Source organism: Diceros bicornis (assembly GCF_020826845.1).
Source record: "Diceros bicornis minor isolate mBicDic1 chromosome 3 unlocalized genomic scaffold, mDicBic1.mat.cur SUPER_3_unloc_1, whole genome shotgun sequence".
NCBI lineage: Eukaryota > Metazoa > Chordata > Mammalia > Perissodactyla > Rhinocerotidae > Diceros > Diceros bicornis.
Genome location: NW_026690897.1, coordinates 422045 through 443751, shown reverse-complemented (window position 1 = coordinate 443751; position 21707 = coordinate 422045). Strand labels below are relative to the sequence as shown.

Below are 21707 nucleotides of genomic sequence, written 5' to 3'. Positions count from 1 at the left end.
ACTTATCTATTTTTGCTTTTGTTGCCTGTGCTTCTGGTGATATATAAGAACAAACCTTTTAGCAAAGTCTTCCCGGCTTTCAAATTCTGGCCCCAGCCTGCCTTTCTTCTTTGAGCTTTCACCATCACACCACTGCATACCACAGTCCAGGCCACTGGACCACTCCCAGTCCCTGAGAATGCCATGCACATGTATGTGTCTCTGCATATTGTCCTTTCTTCTTGGAATATTCACCCTCTGCTGTCTATCCAGCAGGTGCAGTATTACAAAAGTCTCTGGTGGCTTTCCTGATCCTCTTCCTCCCAAGGAAGAATTAGTTGCATTCAGCTTTGTTTGGTCCCCTAGTGAAGTATGTACTAGAGTTGTTTACAAAATTGTTTCCTATTCTAGACTATATTCCAGAAATTAATATCTACCAGATAGTGTATGCTATTTTTTAAATAAATTTGGTCATTTTGTCTCGATTTCTTTATCTATAAAATGACAGTGCTTTTAAATTTGCTTGTCAATAATAATCAGCTGAAACTCATTTTTGAAATACAGATTCTAGGCTCCCTCCCATAGATTATGATTGCAGGGTTCCAGGAATTCATATTCGAAATGACCTCACTATGTGATTCTTATAATCAGGTATGTTTAAGAGAACTGAGTTAGATTACTCTAGGGCCCTACCCTGCTCTAAATTTTTTCCTTTTTTTGTCTATAATTTCTTACGGCATAGAAGAGAATAAAAGCGAAGGACAAAGGTGAAGGGCATGTTTTAAGATGACTAGCCGGAGTTTTGGTAACTGACACCCATCCCCTCTCCTTCAGTCCTTATTTTCAAGGGCAATTTTGAAATTTTAAGCCTGGTAAACATGTGGAAATATGATTAGAGTAAAGAGAAAGTAAGAGGAGAAACTGATTCGATGTATATATAAATTACAAAAATACCTTAGACAATTTTCCATCAATAATCAAAATAACACCTTACACCGGTACAATGCTTACAACTTGCAAAATACTTTCCACTTCCTTTATCTTTTTTACACTTTATAACCACACTGTAAGTTCAGCAGGGAAAAGCAGGACAGCAATCATTATTTCCATTTTATACAAATATTTTTTGAGTGCCTATGTCATATGAGGAAAAAATAGAGTATTTCATATAGAAAAAGGCTATGATCTTCTATGCGTTTAAAAGAGGTAAAGTTCTCAAACTGTATATGCCCAGGTAAAGAGTTATTGGACTGAGTTGGAAAGATATATTATCCAGATATTTCAAGGCCATCGAAATCTTTTTTTCCCACCATCTATGCAGAGTTATTTAGGGAACTGCTATAAATGCCCTCTTGACTTTTCAAATTTGAAATAATTTCAGAATTACAGAAAAGTTGCAAAAATAGTAGTTTCCATATACCTTTCATCCAGCTTCCTCTAATGTTAACATTTTACATACCACAGTACAGTTATCAAAATCAGGAAATTAATGTTGGTACAATACTAGTGACTAAACTACAGACTTTAACATTTTTCCACTAAGGTCCATTTTCTGATGCAGGATCTAATCCAGGATCCCACATTGCATTTAGTTGTCAAGTCTCCTTAGTCTCCTTCAATCTGAGATAGTTCCTTGGTCTTTCTCTCTCTTTCGTGACCTTGACACTTTGGCAGAGATACTGGTGGAGTTATTTTGTCATATATCCCTCGATTTGGGTTTGTCTGATGCTTTCTCATGTTTAGATGAAGGTTATGCATTTTTGGCAAGAACACCACAGAAATGGCACTGTGCCCTTCTCAGAGCATAAAGTCAGGAGACATGGTGGTCTCTGCCAAGTTTCTCCATGTAATTATTCCCCTTCCCTTGTCATTAATAAATATCTTAGGGGAAATACTGAGACTATGCAAATATCCTGCTTCTCCTCAAACTTTTACCCACTAATTTTAGCATCCTTCAATATATTTTGCCTCTGATAATTATCAATATGGTGTTTGTCTAACGAAGATTTTCTTTCTTCTTCTTTTTTTTTTTTTTTTTTGGATATCTGATCTTGTTACTCTTAGAAAATTTCATTTTTGACTGGACTCAGACTTAGAGGTAGAAGCTCTCAGGACAGCCCCCGTCTCTTGGCAATCTGTTCCTGGTGTTTTTCTTTGGCCTCCTTCACTCTCTTGGCCAAAAGTTCAGCATATTCTGCAGCCTCTTCCTTGTTTTTCTTAGTACACTGTTTCTTCAGAGCAATAGGCCGCCGTTTGTGTTGCAGGACACGTGGAGGAACAAGATGCTGAATCTTGGGTGCTTTGGTCCTAGGTTCTTACCTTCTTTGTCTAGGGGCTTTCTCACAACATTCTAGCGGACATCATCCTCTTTAGAGAGATTGAAAAGTTTGCAGATTCTGCTAGCTCTTTTGAGCCCCACACGACGAGTCACAGTAGTATCAGCGAGTCCAGAAATATCCTTCTCCCCTTTTTTCACAATGAACAAGTTGAGAACACTCAGATTGGCAACAACAATGCAACCCCCAACAGATTTGTGCTTTCTTTCTCCAGTCCTCCTCCGTCTGTAACAGGAATGCCCCTCACTCAATAGCAGGCAGACACGGCCATGGGTCAAGACACCCTGCTTGATGGGGAAACCCTGCTTGTCATTCCCACCACTGATTCGGACCACATAACCCTTCCACTCTTCACCCAGAGCGTCAGCAGCAACTTCTGTGGCCATACGCTTCTCACAAAATGTACAAAGTTGGCATTCATCGTCCACTTCCATGAGTTTCTGGCAGCCAGTGACCGGGAAAGAGATGTTCAGCTTCATCCTGAAGCAGCCGACTACCTCCGAGGCACCACAAAAAAAGAGGCTAATGTAGACTTTCAATTTTCCTCATTCCTCTATATATATTAGTTGGAATTTTTCTCTAAGGAGAAGCTATCCCTTCTCTCTCAATTATTTATTCATTCATTTGTGCCCTTCATTTTTGCTTGTGTGTTCCCTCTGTTTCCCTTCTTTGCCAGGCCAGTAGGAATTTAGCAAAGCAATAGATAAAAACAAATATCATTTAAAAAGACAACTCCCAAAGTATTTTCAAATTTTTTGCACTATCCTGTCTAACCAGATGGACTAGTCAAACAACAAAAAACTTAGATTAAGATCAGACACACAAACAACATTGATCAAAGCAACATGAATCCATAAGAAACAAACTGACCAAAAAAAAGACAAAAGTCCTTACTCACTGACTGTGTGTGGTATCTTAGGGGCAAAAATTAAATCAATGCATTTTGACAACCAATGTTCATTTTGTTTGTCTCCAACTCTCTAACCGGGTAAAGTTTCTAAATAAAAGAAGAAGCTAATTGCTTTATTTCAAAATGGATAGTGGTTTTTAATGGTTTATTTTGGCTTGGGGCTTTTTCTCTCCAACCAGGACATCTATTCTTCTTCAGAGAACAAAACAGAAAATAAATTATTTGTACCGAAGTAGTATGAATATTGATACCATCAGATGTGTCTACCCTAAGAAAGATTATTTCCACATCTATCATCAACGAAATGTTTTGCAAAACAGGTTGTTTTTCCAACAGATTGGTGTATGGTGAATCAAAAAAGTTTGCATGTGAGGAGAATAAGCATTGATTCTAGAAATGAGCCACAATCTCTTGGGTGGCCTAAGAACAAGTTACCAAACTTGCCTAGACCTGATTTTTCCATCTGTGAAATGATGATAGTTTTTACCTACCTCATTAAGAGATGTCAGACATTAATTAATGTTCATAATGGGCTTGAGATCTGTGATTAAATCTGTTATCCTTGATGGAAAACAGAGCCATTCAACCACTGAGGAGCAGTAAACAAATCAGGGGGATGTATAGTCCATGGAAAGAAATACTAAAGAGTGAAAAGTTAGTCAAGAATGAGGAGTGGGGCCTGGGACAAGAACCTCTTTCGGTGTGTAAGTATTCGTGCATTGTTATTGTTCATGGAATTAAGAAATACACCTCTCTGATGTCTCAATATGCGGACTCTTCTTCGCCACACTAAGGTTCTTAACCTTTTGCGTGTCATGGATATTTTTAACACTTCAGTGAAGCCACAGACCTCTTCTCATAATGCTTTTTAAATACATTAAAAAGTATGTAGGATTATGAAAGAAACCAATTTTATTAAGGTACAGTTATAATGTTTTTAAAAATTTAGTCAGAATTATATGTATGCTTCTTTATTAAATTAGATGAGATCCAATAGCAGTCTAATAACTACCATAATTTCAAAGTTGTGATGGTTGTAAACAACATTTCAAGATATTTGCAACAACTCTAATGTGATATAAAAATATCCGTGTTTTCTGTTAGTGATAAGGTTAGAGGAACTGCTCTTATTATTGCGGTTTGTTGCCTACATTTATAATTTTAAATTGCTAAGTTTTAGTTGGAAGTTACTGAAAATAAAGATGTATTATTCTTCCCATCCAATTTCACGGACCCTCTAAATTTTATCCATGGGCTTCTTAGGGTATTTGGATCTCAGGTTAAGAAACTCTGTTCTAAACCTATCCTGGAAACCCTCAGATAGCCAAATACTTGATATTATTTCTCCAAGTGCAATCAGGTGATCATAGCTATGGAGTGTTTATTAAAAATGCAAATCTCTTGACCTTTTCCTAGACCTGCCGAATCGGTATTTTTAACAAGCATTCAAGTGACTGATATACACACTAAAGTTTGAGAACTGCTTCAAAGGTGGTTACATCAATACTTATCTTCAATAGAATCACAATTATCAAGCCACAGATTCTTAAATATTAGTTTGAGGTATTATAATATCATATAATATTATAATATGGTAGGTCTGGAAGGGGCCTAGAAATTTCAATCTTTTAATAGGCCTTTCAAATATTGTGATGAATATGTTCTCAACTCCATTATGAGAAATATTCCTAAACGAAGACACTAAAAGTCAAAGTATAAAATCTGCCCAGGAATGAGAGGAACCCAATCAGGAGCTTTCCATCAGAATCATCATCACAATACTCCACTACCCTTTCCTTTTCTGCACCAGTTAATACCCTTCAAAAGAAAATCTTTAGATAGAAGAATTAAATATGGAATCAATGCATTGTATCACAAAAGATACAAAAGGTGAGTGACATTCTCTGTAACTTTTAACATCATGCTTTAAACTGGTAGGCAAAAATTAAATGTCAGCAACAACATGAAAAGCAGAAAAACAGAGTAAAAGGGCTGCAGAAGATCTAAAGATCATCTTGAGTTTCAACTACTTCCCTTTTTCTTCTGCCTCACAAATCTTTATCCCTATCCCAAAAATTCTCTGTAATTTGAGCTTCAGACCAGTAGATCCAATTGTCTACTAAACATTTACCCCTGCATACCACAGACAACTCAGACATGACAACCAAAACTGAACTCATCACATTCCTCTGCAGAATGGCTTTCTCTTTCATATTGTGGGTCTTGGGTATTGGTACCATCTAGCAAGATATTCAGAAATTGTCCTAGACATCTCCCATCTCTCACCAAGTTTTTCTTTGCTAGGGGACGCTTTTGGAGTGATGGTCAGTGTTAAAGCTCCAGCAGTGACCTAGTGTTCTTCATGTCTGCATGTTTGGAGTGCCAGCCTCCAATGTGGCTGATGTCGTAAGATTGACATAGTGATTGAAATAGTCCTTCTCAGACAGGTCTCATGCCCCAAACTAACTCCAAAAACACAACTGCAGCCCTAGGAAGGCTTAGGAGATGTGGCTTACTCCAGCTCAGATTTCAGACTCTGAAAGAAACACCTTTTATTTCTATGATTCATTTTTTCCTTGTATTTATGTTTTCTTGCCCTTCACTCCATTCAAGTAGTAAGACTTTGAGTTCTAAGTTTAGGGTGTAGTTCTTGGAGAATGCCCTCTCAGACTGCCTGTGATCTAGGCAAGAGAAATTCTTGGGGGTTCACAGGGTCCTCGCTGAATCATGGAGTTTGGAGGCCAAAGACACCTAATAACACATGATTCGGAATTTGGAATTCTCATCACCAACATCTGGTGTAGGTAAGCTGACCAAAGTGAGTACATAGACAGGTTTAGGAGGTAAGATCACTGAAGAACCTCAAACCTGAAGGGCTGTTGCACTATTTATGGGTAAATCCCCCTAAGAAGAGCAAGGCTACTGCACCAGGACAGGATCTAGTAAGTGGACCATGGTCTTGATGAAGACAAAGATTCACTTCTAAAGTAGTGGGCTGATCTCAAGACAGAGCCTCAGTATGTAAACTTCTGATCCAGTCATATTGCTAGACTGCTCTGTGTTCTTCACTCCAGGATCAATTTTCCTTTTCATCCTATTCCTCAGTCAGGGCAGAAAGAGTAATATGTAACTCCAAAGGAAATAGAGCAAATTTCTGCTGGAGCAGAAAAATAGGTGGCAGAAAAGAATGTCTGCATCACTATGAGAAGGATAATTTTAACCAAGGCTATGTGGTTTCAATGCTGACAAAAGGTGAGATTTGGGGAATGAGACATGGCAGAGATAATCTACTTCTCAACGGGCCCCTGCATGTAGAGGGGTAGGAAGTGCTTACAGCAGCAGTAGGAACAAACAAAGCTGGTTCCGCTAGGATTAAAGCAGCTCACAGAGTGGGGTCTATATTACTGAGCATGGGCCACCCTCAATTCAGGATTGTGAGGCCAAAACAATGGGAACCTTATGGGACAACAGGAATAATTCAAAAAAGAAAGAAGAGGAGGATCCCAGGAAAGGCCCACATCATGGAGGTGCAAACCTTGCAGTCACTGGTAGTGGACCCTGAACAACAGACAGGAATGGATTGGTCTCTTGGTGCAGTTCGAACCAAAAAGTCTTTATTTATTATTTTATTTTATTTTATTTTTCATACTGATGCCTTTTCTTTTTTTTAAAGATTGGTCCTAAGCTAACATCTCTTGCCCATCTTCCTCTTTTTTTTAATCTTTTTCTCCCCAAAGCCCCAGTACATAGTTGTATATCCTAGTTGTAGGTCCTTCTAGTTCTTCTATGTGGGACGCCACCCCAGCATGGCTTGTTGAGCTGTGAGCAGGTCTGCGCCCAGGATTCGAACCAGCGTACCCCAGGTCCCTGAAGTGGAGCATGCAAACTTAACCGCTATTCCACTGGGCCAGGCCCCTATTTTATTTTATTTTATTTTATTTTTCTGACTACTCCCTCACCCCAGAAAATACCAGTGCTCTTTTGGCGTATGGCTGGTAGCAGTAATTGGATCTAGACCTGCTTTCTCAAATCCAGTAGGCACTAACCACATGTAGCTATTGAGCACTTGAAATGTGGTTAGTCTGAATTGAGAGATTCTTTACATATAAAATATCTATCGAATTTCAAAAACTTAGTACAAAAAAATGTAAAATATCTCATTAATTTTTATATTAACTACATGTTGAAAATATAATATTTTGGAGATATTGCTTTAAATAAATATATCACTAAAATTAATTTCATCTGTTTCTTTATTCTTTTTTAATGTAACTGTTAGAAAATTCAAAATTATATATATGGCTTGCATTATTTCTCCATTGGACAGTGCTGATCTAGACCAAGACATACCTTGGTTCCACGGCCATTGTTCTTTTTGTATGTGCTAAGGAACTAGTATTTAACCAATGATTCTAAAACTTAGTGTGTTTAAAAATCATCTGAGGAACATAAGAAAATGTCTTTCTTGCCTCCACCCTCCTAGCAAGATTCTAACTATTGCATTTGGGATGTAGACAATGAATTCGTATTTTCAACCAGTTCCCTAGGAGATTCTGATACAGGAAGTCCTCTGACCGTACCTTGAGAAATATTGGCTTAGGGTGAACAGCACTGCACTGATCATGTTTGATTCTAGGATGTTCTTCTCTTTTTCTAAATTTTGTGGGTGGGAGAAGCTGCTGTGATAATCTCATGTTCGTGCTGACTCTCTGAAACTTGGGCTAAGTATATCCAATGATGGTTTTAGGATTGGATTAAACAAACTTTAAAAATGCTAAAACCTTTACCTCAGATTTAGTGGAAGATGGCCCATGATACAGCTGCAGAGGAGAAATCTCAGGCTGCAGTGAGGGCCCTGAATTAGTTCCCTTGTATATGAGAATGTAAGAACTGAAAAGAAAATGTGCATGGGTGCAGGCAAGAAGGAGGGAGGCATGCAAGAGGGCCTGAGACACTGGATCCTGTATTGAAGCTTTGACTTCTCTGTAGGAACAAGAGGTTGGCTTGATGCTGGGAAGAGATTTATATTACTAAAATGTATACGGTGTATTCACAAAATGACTAACATTATGTGCTGAAGTCAACAAGGGCTCACTGCATACCATGTGGTTAAGAGATGGATTTTGGAGCTAGACCATCTGAGTTATAATAGTATCTCTGCCTTGGGCAAGTCTTTTAACCTCTTTGCTTTTCTTTAAAATAGAAAAAATAATTGTACCTACCCATAAATCTGTTGTGAGAATTAAGTGATCTGATACACGTAGAAAATACAGAATTGTGTCCGGCACATAAGAGCTATATGAATGTTAGGTATTATTCTTGTATTACAGGGTGGTGAAATTTGCTGGGCAATATAGAGCTAAAGATACTTTACAATAAGGAAAGGAACAGAAGGAGACCACTTTACCTATTGCAGACAGCAATAGGAAGCAGCAAGTGCAAATGCTTGGAGAGGACAGGGAAGTTGCACAAATACTGATCTTACTCGGCTTACGACGGGGTTACGACTCGATAAACCCATCGTAAGTTGAAAATATCATAAGTCAAAAATGCATTTAATACATCTTACCTACCAAACATCATAGCTTAGCCTAGCCTACCTTAAATGTGCTCAGAACCCTTACATTAGCCTACAGTTGGGCAAAATCATCTAACACAGAGCCGATTTTATAATAAAGTGTTGAATATCTCATGTAGTTTATTGAATACTTACTGAAAGTGAAACAAAATGGTTGTGTGGGTGCAGAATGGTTGTGAGTGTGTCAGTTATTCACCCTTGTGGTCGCGTCGTTGACTGGAAGCTGCGGCTCGCCGCTGCTGCCCGGCATCACAGGCGAGTACCGTTCGGCATATTGCTAGCCTGGGAAAAGATCAAAAGTCAAAAATCGAAGTATACTTTCTACTGAACGCATATCACTTTCACACCATCATATAGTCAAAAAATCACAAGTCGAACCATCATAAGTGGAGAACCGTTTGTATGTGTATAAGGTATACTGGGAGATGAGGAGAGAGGGCAATAAAATAGGAAATAACAGAATCTGAAAGAAGGAGTTGCCTTTTGTAGATTGGAGTAAGCCTATCTAACCTAATTTAAATATACATTCAAATTCAGTATTTACTTATTAAAAGTGCAAGCCAAATATAAAAAATATCTTTGGGTCAGATTACCCTAAGGGGCTAGCTCCCAGTCCCAGCCACATGTGCAGTTTCCAGAGTTGTCATGCGCCCTCTCAGTTAGAGTATTGTTCCTTCCTATTTCAGATGTTTCTGGGGGAAACTTCAGGCCTTGAGGAGGCTGAATGGCCCATCTCTGGATGATGTCGGGGAGCTGTGGTGAGGATTATGTGCAGTTAAGGCTTTTCTGATACTCTGCGATCTCCCTCAAACGGAGCAGCAACACCCTAAGTGTTAAGACCATGTGGGTTAAGAGGAGGAGGACAAAATAGCAGCTACTATCTGCTGTGTACTTGAGGGAACTCAAGGTGTTTCTTGCTTCACTTCGCCTCCAAAGGAGGGCAAGGAGAGATAAAAACAAAAGTAGGCAACAACGCTGGGGGCTGGCGTTCCTCATGCGACAAGTGAAAAGGTTAAAGCAGTACTTTCTCAACCTTTTTCAGTTTATGTCATGGCCCGAGGCAACTGACGTGGAGTCCTAGCTGTTGGGCTTCTATCCCCCTACCTGCCCCAAAGGCACACTTCTGAGCCTTTCGTTGGAGAAGGACTATTTAAAGTCCCAGGAATACATGTGGTGTTACATCTGGCTTTTCCTCACTCAGTTTTTCTCTAAGAAACTTGCTTCCTTTATGGGTAAAAGGCAGATGGCCCCAGGGCATCTCCTAATTGGGAAGGTGGTTTCCCCTTTTCTTTCTTCTCTTCTTCTATTCCTAAACCTTACCTTTTATTAAAGGTCACGTGGGGAAAGAGATAAAAGAAGATTATTTGAGCTTTCTGTTCTTGGTTTTCAAGAAAAACATTTTTTCTGCTTATGATACACTTGCTTGGGGTTGTTCTTCCTAAGCTCTTCTTACCATCTATAAGCCCCCAAGAGCCCAGATTAGTATGTGGACTTAAGAGAAAGTGGCCAAGGGTGACAGGTGGATATTGGAAAGTGTGGAAAGATGTAGACCCAGAGCAAAAGGAAAGCAAAGCTGCCTCAGCAAAACACAAAACTGAGAATCACAGCACTGACCTCCATCTGCCAGGAACCAGAATAACTGTATTTAATATTAATCAAATACACTAATATAACTCTGGAAAGTTTAGTTGCCCTAGGTTTCAGATATTCAGAAGTATTAAGCATGGGAATGCGGTGGTTATATAAAACCTCAATAGTATTCCATAAAATCAGTCACAGTGGTAGCTCTCCTAATTGCCATTTACTTAACTCCTCACTCCCACTGGCTGACTGACGCCCCATGGTCCGATGAATCTTACCCTGAGGCTCCTTTCTAGTGCCTCCTAGTATGCTACTCTCCCAGATGAGTTGCGAGATTTCTAAGAGTTATATATGTGATACCCAACCTATTTAAGCCAACTGTGCTTATTAGTATAATCACTTAATTTAATAAAATATTCTTATTAAATTATAAATGAATATTAATATTTTAATATTTTTAAATTTAATACAATATTTTCCATTTTATTAAGTTATAAATAAATGCCAAAATATAACAGCAAAATTTAAAACCAAAGAAATACAAATGTGAAAAGAAAGATTTATATCTATAAAAACTAAATTTAATGACTTGTAAAGCCTCAATAAAGGTGAGTCACTTTTAAAATGTTGCTGTCAAATTAGTGTTCAAGGCAACTGTAAAAATTGGGGGGAAAGTCTTAAAAGTCTAAAAAGGCTGCACTCAAATTGCTTTATAAGTATCATCAACTCCTATTTCACTTTAAAGAAACAGAAACTAGAAATCAGAAATGAGGCAATTTGTGTATTCCATCACGCCATTTTGAGTATTTTTTCATGCCAGAAAGAATATATCAGGAGACTTGTACTCAAGGAAAATTCATGAATAATGGACATTTATATATTTTAAGTAAAGATAAAATGTTTAAGATATGTTTGTACCATTTGTTTTTTATGATTTCCGAATCTTAACTGACTTTTTTGGTGTGAACCAAACAATTCTGGGTCATCTTTAGGTCCCAACTGCATGGTGGAAGATGGTTACTATTGAGTTTTTTTGAAATTTGTAACCGAATGTGTTTATGTAATTGCTTCATGGGATCGCATTGTTTTACTTCCAGGGAAAGAAATGACATCATATTACTGGAGGATATCTTCTAGTACCTACAAAATAATGTACAGGTGGTGAGAGGGGGACAAATAGGTAGGTGATGAGATAGCCTTCTCAGAACACCAATAAACCATAACTTTTGAAACAGCCTTAAACAGCTAAATAGAATTTATTTGGAAGGGTTCTTTTTTGCATTTAACTTTTGTTATTTAATAATTATTTTCTTGTAATAAAATATCTCAATAATATTGCACAACAATTTTTATATCGAACCCTAATTTTAGTAAGTTTCTGTAGGAATTAGTGAAAATAAAGTTATTTATGTAAACTGAAACTTAAGATTTCCAGCACAAATTCACACTATTATTGGGGTTCATCAGGGTTTCATCAGGGATGCAGCACTCAGGTTCCTTTCCTTCTTTCTATCTGAAATTATATTATTCAGTTGTAAGTTTTTATAAAATGCATAATGAATATGCTAATCTGCAGGTAACTTTCAACAGACTCTAATTTTACTAGGAAAACTGTGTAGCTAAAAAAGTGGTTACCCGGGGCAGCCCCATGGCTTAGCGGTTAAGTGCACGCGCTCCGCTACTGGAAGCCCAGGTTGGGATCCTGAGTGCGCACCTACGCACCACTTCTCCGGCCATGCTGAGGCCGCGTCCCACATACAGCAACTAGAAGGATGTGCAACTATGACATACAACTATCTACTGGTGCTTTGGGGAAAAAAAAGGAGGAGGATTGACAATAGATGTTAGCTCAGAGCCAGTCTTCCTCAGCAAAAAAAAAGAGGAGGATTAGCATGGATGATAGCTCAGGACTGATCTTCCTCACAAAAAAAAATAAAGTGGTAACCCATTCATCTCTTTTTTTTTTGCTAAGGAAGATTAACCCTCAGCTAACATCTGCTGCCAATCTTCCTCTTTTTGCTTGAGGAAGATTCACCGCGAGCTAACACCTGAGCCAGTCTTCCTCTATTTTGTATGTGGGTCACTGTCACAGCATGGCCACTGACGAGTGGCCTAGGTCCATGGCTGGGAATCGAACCTGGGCTGCCAAAGTGGAGTGCACCGAACTTAACCACTAGGTCACAGGGCCAGCCCCTCCATTCACCTCTTTTTAATGCCCTAACACATTTTAAAAGTCAAGAGATGAGAAGGAGCAATATTAAATTCAGTATTCAAAATTAAGAATGTTTACATTAATGCTATCAAATAACTTTTACTCATTTAATATGTATAAGCTTGGTTTTTTCATAGATCAATTTTATTATATCAGGCATAACAGGAAAACTTTTCAATCACAATAACAGGTGACTAAGGGAAAACTTTTCTACCTAAGGGAAATTTTGAATTCTACTTATATTTTTCTTTTTTTTGTGTGTGTGTGAATAAGATCAGCTCTGAGCTAACATCCACGCCAATCCTCCTCTTTTTGCTGAGGAAGACTGGGCCTGGGCTAACATCCACGCCCATCTTCCTCTACTTTATATGAGATGCCGCCACAGCATGGCCTGACAAGCGGTGCATCGGTGCGCACCCGGGATCTGAACCTGGGCCGCCAGCTGCGGAGTGAGCGCACTTAACCTCTATGCCACAGGGCCAGCCCCCTGCTTATACTTCATGAAATATAAACAGAAAAAAAGGAAGTCCAAGTAAACTCCTGTCATAACTCACCTGTGTCCCGTTACAAAGAAAATTCTTTATCTGTTTGAATTTATATTGCCAGGAACAGTGGCATAGTCAACATTTCAGCAGAATGACTGATCGGCTTTAAATAAAATTCTATAACTCTTCTCATTAGCGCAGTTTCATGTGACAAATTATGCCTCAAAAAATTATAATAAAACTCCTCTCTCTACCTCGCCATCCCAAAAGGATGTAAAACACATTATGAGGTTCTACAATGATAATTAATTATAAAACTTAATCTGCACTCTTAATGGCACATGTTTTTAAGTTGCATTGTTTTTTAACAACAAAGGACATACACTTTTTAAATAATTACATATCCCTATTCATTTATAACGAATATGGCAATGAACCTATTTTGCACTAACCGGATAGAAATCTTTATTTCCTCTTTTAAAAACTATTTATTGAGTGCTAAATATGCCTGGCACTATTCTAGATGCTGGAGATATAGCAGTAAACAAACAACTCTTATGGACTTTATATTACAGCAGAGGGACATAGACAATAATAAAGTTAATAAGTAATTAATGACTAAGCTTTTCAACAAGGGCTATGGAAAAAAATAAAGCAGAGAAGGGAGATAAAGAGTGGAGGGGATATGGGGGAACATAGAAGGCGGTCTGAAATTTTAAATAGAATGGTCAAGAAAGGCCTCACTAAAAAGATATCGGTAGGGTGGGCTGACCCGGTGGCTTAGCGGTTAAGCACACGCGCTCCGCTACTGGCGGCCCGGGTTCGGATCCTGGGCGCGCACCGACGCACCGATTCTCCGGCCATGCTGAGGCTGCGTCCCACATACAGCAACTAGAAGGATGTGCAACTAAGACATACAACTATCTACTGGGGCTTTGGGGGGTAAAAAAAAAGGAGGAAGATTGGCAATAGATGTTAGCTCAGAGCCAGTCTTCCTCAGCAGAAAAAGAGGAGGATTAGCACAGATGTTAGCTCAGGGCTGATCTTCCTCACAAAAAAAAAAAAAAAAGAGAGAGAAGATATCGGTAGGGCTTGTAGACATTTGTAAAGACTTTGACTTTTATGTTAAGCAAAATGGGAAGCTTTGGAGGTTTGGAAAAGAGAAGTGGCATGATCTGACTTACTCTTCAAAAGGATCCCTAGCTGCTATGTTGAGCATAGACTGGGGAGGGAGGCGGGGATGCAGAAGATGAGTTAAGAGGCTATTGTAGTAATCCAGATAAAAGATTAAGATGGTTTAAAAGTAGTGAAAAGTTTTTGGATTTGTGATGTCTTTTGAAGGTGAATTCTAAAAGAATTATTAATAGATTGAATGTAGGTATAAAAAAAAGAAGAATCAATGATTACTCCAAATTCCAAATTCCTTATTGGAAAGCAGCATTCCAAAATAATTAAATTCAGCACTTGTTAAATAAGAGCATCTTTTGAGATAATAATAACAACAATAATAATAGCTGTACTAGTCAGGAAGGTCTAGGTTATGCTTCTATGAGAAAAAAAGAAAAGAAAGGAAGAAAAGAAAAATCTCAGATAAAAGTCAATTTGTTCTTTTACGCAAAGGTCACTGCAGGTTCAGGAGTGATTCTAGGGCAGCTGTGTTCCATGGATTTTCCAGTGATCCAGTTTACTTTGATGTGTTGGCTCTTTCGTCTCAACTTGAGGCCTCCTCCATGACCAGTAGGTAAAGAAAGATGAAGAGTTATGAATGGGCTTTTCACTACCTCTGCCTGAAAGTGATGTGTATCACTTTTGCTCACATTTCATTCACCAAATCTAGTGGCACAGCTCTACTCAACAGCAAGGAAGCCGAGCAGTAGTATTCCATGTGTCAGGAAGGGGATAAGAATGTATAATACTACAAGCTAGCTTTGTCTACTGCATTAGTTAACATTATCCAGCATTTTCCATATGACAGGCTATGCTACGATCCACAAATAAAGACTTCCAGTGATATGTTCTCAGTGGTTTCTACTTTGGAGTGGCACTTAGGCATGTCCGCTCTGGGCTCATTATCCTAGATCCTAACAGATCTGGTTTCTAATCCACCGTGACCTGGATTTAACAATGCTCTGGGAAAACTCAACTACTCCCAGAATGTACATGCAATAAGGAAACAGGGATTACTTCTACTGGTTTCCACCTTCATCTGGGGGTGACAGCATACCCTGGGGATAGGATTATCATTCCCAAAGAAACAAGCCACAGTTTAGCAGAGTCCGTGCTTAGGCATAAACGTTCATGAACTCTGTTCTTCCAATGTTTGGATATCAAATTTCTTGTTTTCTGAAGTTGATGCTGTGTCTGAAAAGATTAATTACCAAGGTGTCTAGGAGTCAGCCCTACCCTGGGGCATCCTCCAACTTCATAAATGTTACTCCCGGCCAACGAGCAGTTAACTTTTATACCTAGTAGGATTGAAAGAAACCCAGGGCACCCAACATGGCACCATAGGTAATGAGGATTCCTGTAATAAGGACTGAATTGAGGCCCGGTATCTATGTTATGTTGCCTCTCCTTTCCCTCAGGTCACTCATCTCAGACCAAAACACAAGTGTTCATCCCAAATACAAACTTAGAAATTCAAGAGACTGTTAAAACAACTTTTGACACCTTAACATCTTTGAAGGGCATCCCTCTATGTTAACTATCCCAGAGCCATGCTGCAATTCTAAGTGGTGGTGGACAGGTTAATTCCGACCAACAATTTATCTTTTTATTCAAGGCCATGCTCAGCCCTAGACATTATAACCCTTTGGTCCTCCTTGGTACGCCAAAACATACTCAGCTCAAGTTCAGTTTTTAGAAAATATAGACTCAGTGTAAAGATGGAAAAATTTTTATTATCTTAGGAGCAAATGTGACAATTCCTTTTATTGAGAGAAAGCTATTTTTATTGGGAAAATACTTTTCTTAAAGCTGAGTATAACAGCTGGGATCCTGAAAGTCTGGGTATTAGCTAGCATGACATCTTAAGAGGAAGGGAAAAGTAACTCTCTATAACAGAAGCAGAGGAATTTGAGTTTCTGGGGAACATCTGAGAAGGGAAAAGGGAAGTGAGCAAAGTTGATGGATATATATACGAGAGAAGGGCCAGAGAGAGAAAACCCCTCTGGCACAATATCTGAGAAAGAACTTAGGAAATCAACAGTGTCTTACAAGAATATGAGCTGTGGCATGCAAACTGTTCCTCCTTGTCCCCTACAATAGCTCAAATAAAGTCTATATTTCTCACTCATATTTTAGTATGAGTCGATTTTTATATGGAAGAACTGAGTTCTGCATCTCAGATTAGACAAAGTAAAATAAAGTAAGTATCTGAGAATGCAGTAGGCAAAAGGAAAAGGCATTTCCTGTTGACATCTTCATTACATCCTTTTTTTTTTTTTTGATGAGGAAGATTGCCCCCAAGCTAACATCTGTGCCAATCTTCCTCTATGTTGTATGTGGGACGCTGCCACAGCATGGCTTGTTGAGCAGTGTCTAGGTCCGTGCCTGGGATCTGAACCAGTGAACCCTGAGCCACCAAAGTGTAGCCTGTGAACTTAACCATTACGCCACCAGGCCGGCCCCCTTCATTACATCTCAAGACCTCTATATGCAGATTCTCCTCACCATTGTCCACCAGATGGACCGTGTGCAACTTGTTTTAGGAGAAATCCTCTAATCTTATTACCAGCCAGTGGTTTTGAGGGGAAATAAAAAACGTTATTTAAGAGAGGAGTTAACAGTAGAGACCAAGAGAAATTCACTAGAGCTTTTTTTAATGAAATTTTCCTACCTGACTGTGGTCATAATCCAATATTCTTTGAAATGGCTGACTATCTCAAAAAGTTTGGCAGATACTGTCTAGATGCCCAGAAACCCATATCTCTTCCTGAGCACACAGACAGTATTGCCCAGCATCTGTTGCAATTGAACGTGTGATAAGACTGAATTCTAGCCAATGGAATATGGGCATAAAGGACATGCTCCACCTCCAGCCTGACTCATAAAAACTTCCCTCGTAGGGTCTTTAATCTGCTACCTGATTGGAGAGGTCTTGGAGGACCTAGAATAAGGCACAGCCTAGGTCCTTGAAAAAATACTTGGAAGGCCTCCCAACCAGGGCCACCTACATGGGACTGTTGTGAGAGCAAGAAATAAACTTAATACGTTAAGCTACTAAAATTTGGTGTTTATCTGTTGGAGCAGCTAGCATTACAACTTAACTAATACAAAGAATCACAGTTTTCACTACAAGGAAAGATTCGTATCTTTTCTCTGACACTTAAAATCATAGAATTTTAGACTTGAGTGAAATAAGAAATCACCTAGTCCAACCTATGTTCTGCATATAGGGAACCCCAAGTTTGTCCGTAATTCTTCATGAACTCTCTTCTAAGTAGGGTTACTAACTTGCTTCGTTTCCCACATCCTTCCACCATTCCCAGACTGGGTTTGGGTGTACCTTCCCCAAATATGATAATCTTAACTGTTTAGGAATGGTGCTTGTTTTTAGGTTACTCCTAAGTGTCCACGGAAACTCAGAAGCAAACTCCCTGAGGTTACAAATAACAACTGTTCAAGGTGCTAATATTGTTCTGGATGAAGTTATAGTCCAAACATTTGTGTAAGCATAAAAACAAGGTCCAATACTCTTCTTCCAGATGAGCTATATCCAGGAATTTAATACTTAGGACATTTGTTCATAGTTATTGTGATGTTCCATGATTTTACCTTGGAAGTTGTTTTTGTTTTTTCTTTCTCCTGAATGCATCTTCCCCATTATGATTACTCTGTTACTTCAAAACAAACTCCCACATATCTGCCACTGATGAAAACTCTAGAATCGGTTTTGATCTTTGGCAAGCCAAGATTCTTCTAAAAGCATTTTTTCAATACTGGCTATTTATCTACTATTGTAAATATGTAATTTATTTTCTATATCACAAACATTTAGTCTCTAGGAATCTTAGTTCAGTGCTTAACATCAGCAGCACTATTATGTGACCTGCTTGATGAAATATTATTTGGGGGTAAATATTCCCAGACCACCTTAGGGCATTCTTCGAATATGTTCTATTCCTCTTTTTCCAAGCAGTTCATGTTTCACCTTCAGGGACTCATTCGTTCACTTCCATTGTGCAAAAATGTCTTTATACCTTATATTCCATTGCTACAGTAAAAGTTTATATTATAGTAGTGAGTATGGAACAAAGTATATATTAAGCAAATGGCATATTAGATGTTTTATTCAAATGTCAAAGTAAAACTTTGTCATTTAAACAGCTCATAACAATAGCAACAAATTTCATCTTGTGTATATTTTCCAGATTTATGTCCCATTACAGAGTCAGTAATTCCTTCACAAGCCGTGGAGCATCAAAATAGGTCTCTAATAATTGAAACATTTTTAGCCTTCCTGCTTTGTAGTAACAATTGCCATTTGATGTTTTCCAGCATATTTTATTTTCTTCCTTCCAAGATAGATTTCCTTATTCTGACAAGACAGTGACTGAATTCTCATCATCTTTTAAAAATTACAATCAGGATGTTTCATAAAACTCATGTTTAATGTTATTATCTAGAAATCCATTTGATGAATTTTATTTTATTATAGTGTGGGGTTTGTTTTCTTTTTTGAATGTTTGAAAATCTTTAACCCAGTTGGAAGCACATACCGTTAGCCTGATAAAATATTGGGTTTTTGTTTTCAGAATAAACAAATACTATTTCTAACTGTGTGGCATCAAAATAGTTTCCCATTGTATTATCTTTTTACATACAATATCTATTAGAAAAAATTTTCTAATGCTTCTTCCTTCTTAGTGTCTCATGTATTATTCTGTTTTTCCTCTTTCCATTGACACATCCTCGTGGGCTAGGTACTGATGCCTTTAGATCAGCATGACTACCATAGATTCCTAATTGATCTCTCTCTTTAAAATCTCCAGTCTCTTCTGTACATAATGGCCTTATTATTTTTCCCAAAATTATTCCATTAGACCATTTTCTTATTCAATAACTTGCAATTGTTGGCCAAAGTAGTAATTTCTTTGTCTGCCAATCATATCTAACTCATTTTTGTAACCCTGGCTCCTAAAACCAAGTATGTCTATACTAGATAATTCTTTTTTATGAATGGCTCCAAAATTATTTCACATAGGTGCCAGAGGAGTACATAGCAGAAAGCAAGTAATACTGTAAGGGAAAAAGAAAGCAAAGAAAAATAACATGCAATGAATTCTTATCACATCGTCTTATATATTTCCCTCAAACAGCCTGTGAGCTAGAAATCATTATTCTCATTTCATAGATGAGAAACTGAGGCTAAATAGTTATGACCAAGGGCACACAGCTTCAAAGTAGCAAGTCAAGAGTCAAAGACGGGTCTGACTACAAAAACTTTCTGCCTCTGTCTCTTGCCTCAGGTGGTGCTATCTATGTTTTGAATCAAGAGTATTAGTTTCTCAGCTGAGAGGGAGGGGGGAATTCTATGATAGGAAGAGGGAACAGTATGAACAGATAGACACTCATATACATGGGGCATTTGGGAAAATTGAGTTGTCAACTATTAGAGCATAGTTCCACCACCACTTCCGTTGGTGGATCAGGTAGACAGATTAGAGAACCTACCAGTGGTTTGGAGCAGGACTTGTGGTAGAGGGTGGAATTACCAAGCAGTTAGCCATGACAATTTGTATGTTACCAGAGGTGTTCTGGAGCAAGATGGAGCTATCCGCTCTCTTCCTCAAAGGTATCCACTATTCTAACTTCTACAATTTAGTTTCTGATGTTTATATTAGTGGAATCATGCAGCTGTATTATTGGACGTCTGGTTTCTTTCAGTCAATATTATATTTCTGAGATTCATCCCTACTGTGTATGTAGCTATAGATTATGTTCACTTTCACTGCTGAATGGTACTCTATTTCATGAATATGCCACTCATTATTTATTTATTGTTTTAATTATTATTTTACTGTGGTGATAATACTTAACACAAATCTATCTTCTTAACAAACTTTAAATGTACAATACACTATAATTGACTAAAGATACAATGTTATACAGCAGATCTCCAGAGCTTATTCACCTTACTTATCTGAAACTTGATGCCTGTTGATTAATAATTCCCCATTTCCCTCTCCAGCCAGTCTCTGGTAAACCATCATTCCAGTTTTTGACTTGATGCATTTAACTATTTTCGATATGTCATGTAAGTAGAATCATGTAATACTTGTCTTTCTGTATCTGGTTTATTTCACTTAGCATAATGTCCCCAAGTTCCATCCATGTTGTCACATATTGCAAGATTTCCTTCTTTATTAAGGCTGAATAGTGTTCCACCATATGTATATACCCCATTTTCTTTTTATTTATCCATTCTATATCTATCTGGGTTGTTTCCAGTTTGTAGCCGTAATAAACAATACTGTTATGAATTTCCAGTGCAGTTTTGATGTGCATGTCTGTATTTCTGTTGGGTGTATACCTGAGACTGAAATTGCTGTTCACTGAGTGTGTATATGTTTTAGTAGATAATATCATTTTTCCAAAGTTGTTGTATCAATTATACTCCTACCAAATGCATATGAGAGTTGCAGATCAACATCAACAGTTAGTATCCAAATACACATCAACTTTTGATATTGATATTTTTAACTTAAACCATCCTGATCACTGGGTAACGTTTAATCACTGTAGTTTAACTTTCTTTTATTCATTTATTTTTTTTGTGAGGAAGATGGACCCTGAGCTAACATCTGCCAATCCTCCTCTTTTTGCTGCGGAAGACTGGCCGTGAGCTAACATCCATGCCCATCTTCCTCCACTTTATATGGGACGCCGCCACAGCATGGGTTGCCAAGCGGTGCATCGGTGCGCACCCAAGATCTGAACCGCCGAACCCCAGGCTGCCGCAGCGGAGCGCGCACACTTAACCACTTGCGCCACCAGGCCGGCCCCTGTTTAACTTTCATTTCTCTGTTGACTAATGATGTTGAGTATCTTTTAATATATTTATCTATCATTTGTATATCGTATTTTATGATATACCTACTCGTTTCTTATCCATTCTTCTGTTGTTATCTGTCATTAATTTGTAGGGTTTCTTTGTTATACACATTGTAAACGTCTTTTCCTGTCGGTTGCTTGCCTTTTCACTGTCTTAATGGTATCTTGCGATGAACAGAAGTTCTTAATTTTAATATTGGCCACTATGTCAATATTTGCCAATATTTTCCTTTCTAGTTAGTGTAATACTAGTGTTTTTTGTAATACTAATTAAGAAATATTAGCCTATAGATGTGGGATGATAAATAAGAGGTGTCTCTAACAATCGGGAATCAATTAAGGACAGGATCAAAGCAGGCACAGAAAGGGAACAAGTGAGCAGAGACAGATCATGAACCTTTAGGTTCACGGTGTGTGGGTGTGTTGGGATGACTTAAGGCTACGGAATTGAGACGGACACTACCTCTTACTCAGGTCTTCCCTGCCAAACAGGACTCAGTCTAAGTTTCTTTGGAATGGCCTAAGAAACAGCTGGCATGCATTTAGGGGCTTGCTATGAGAGGCTGGGTTG

At 38.3% G+C, this 21707-nt stretch overlaps 1 pseudogene; it reads right to left on the bottom strand.

Annotated features, from left to right (window-relative positions):
- Window positions 1-2049: 2049 nt before the first annotated feature.
- LOC131401977 (small ribosomal subunit protein eS6-like) lies at window positions 2050-2794 on the bottom strand (annotated as a pseudogene).
- Window positions 2795-21707: the final 18913 nt, after the last annotated feature.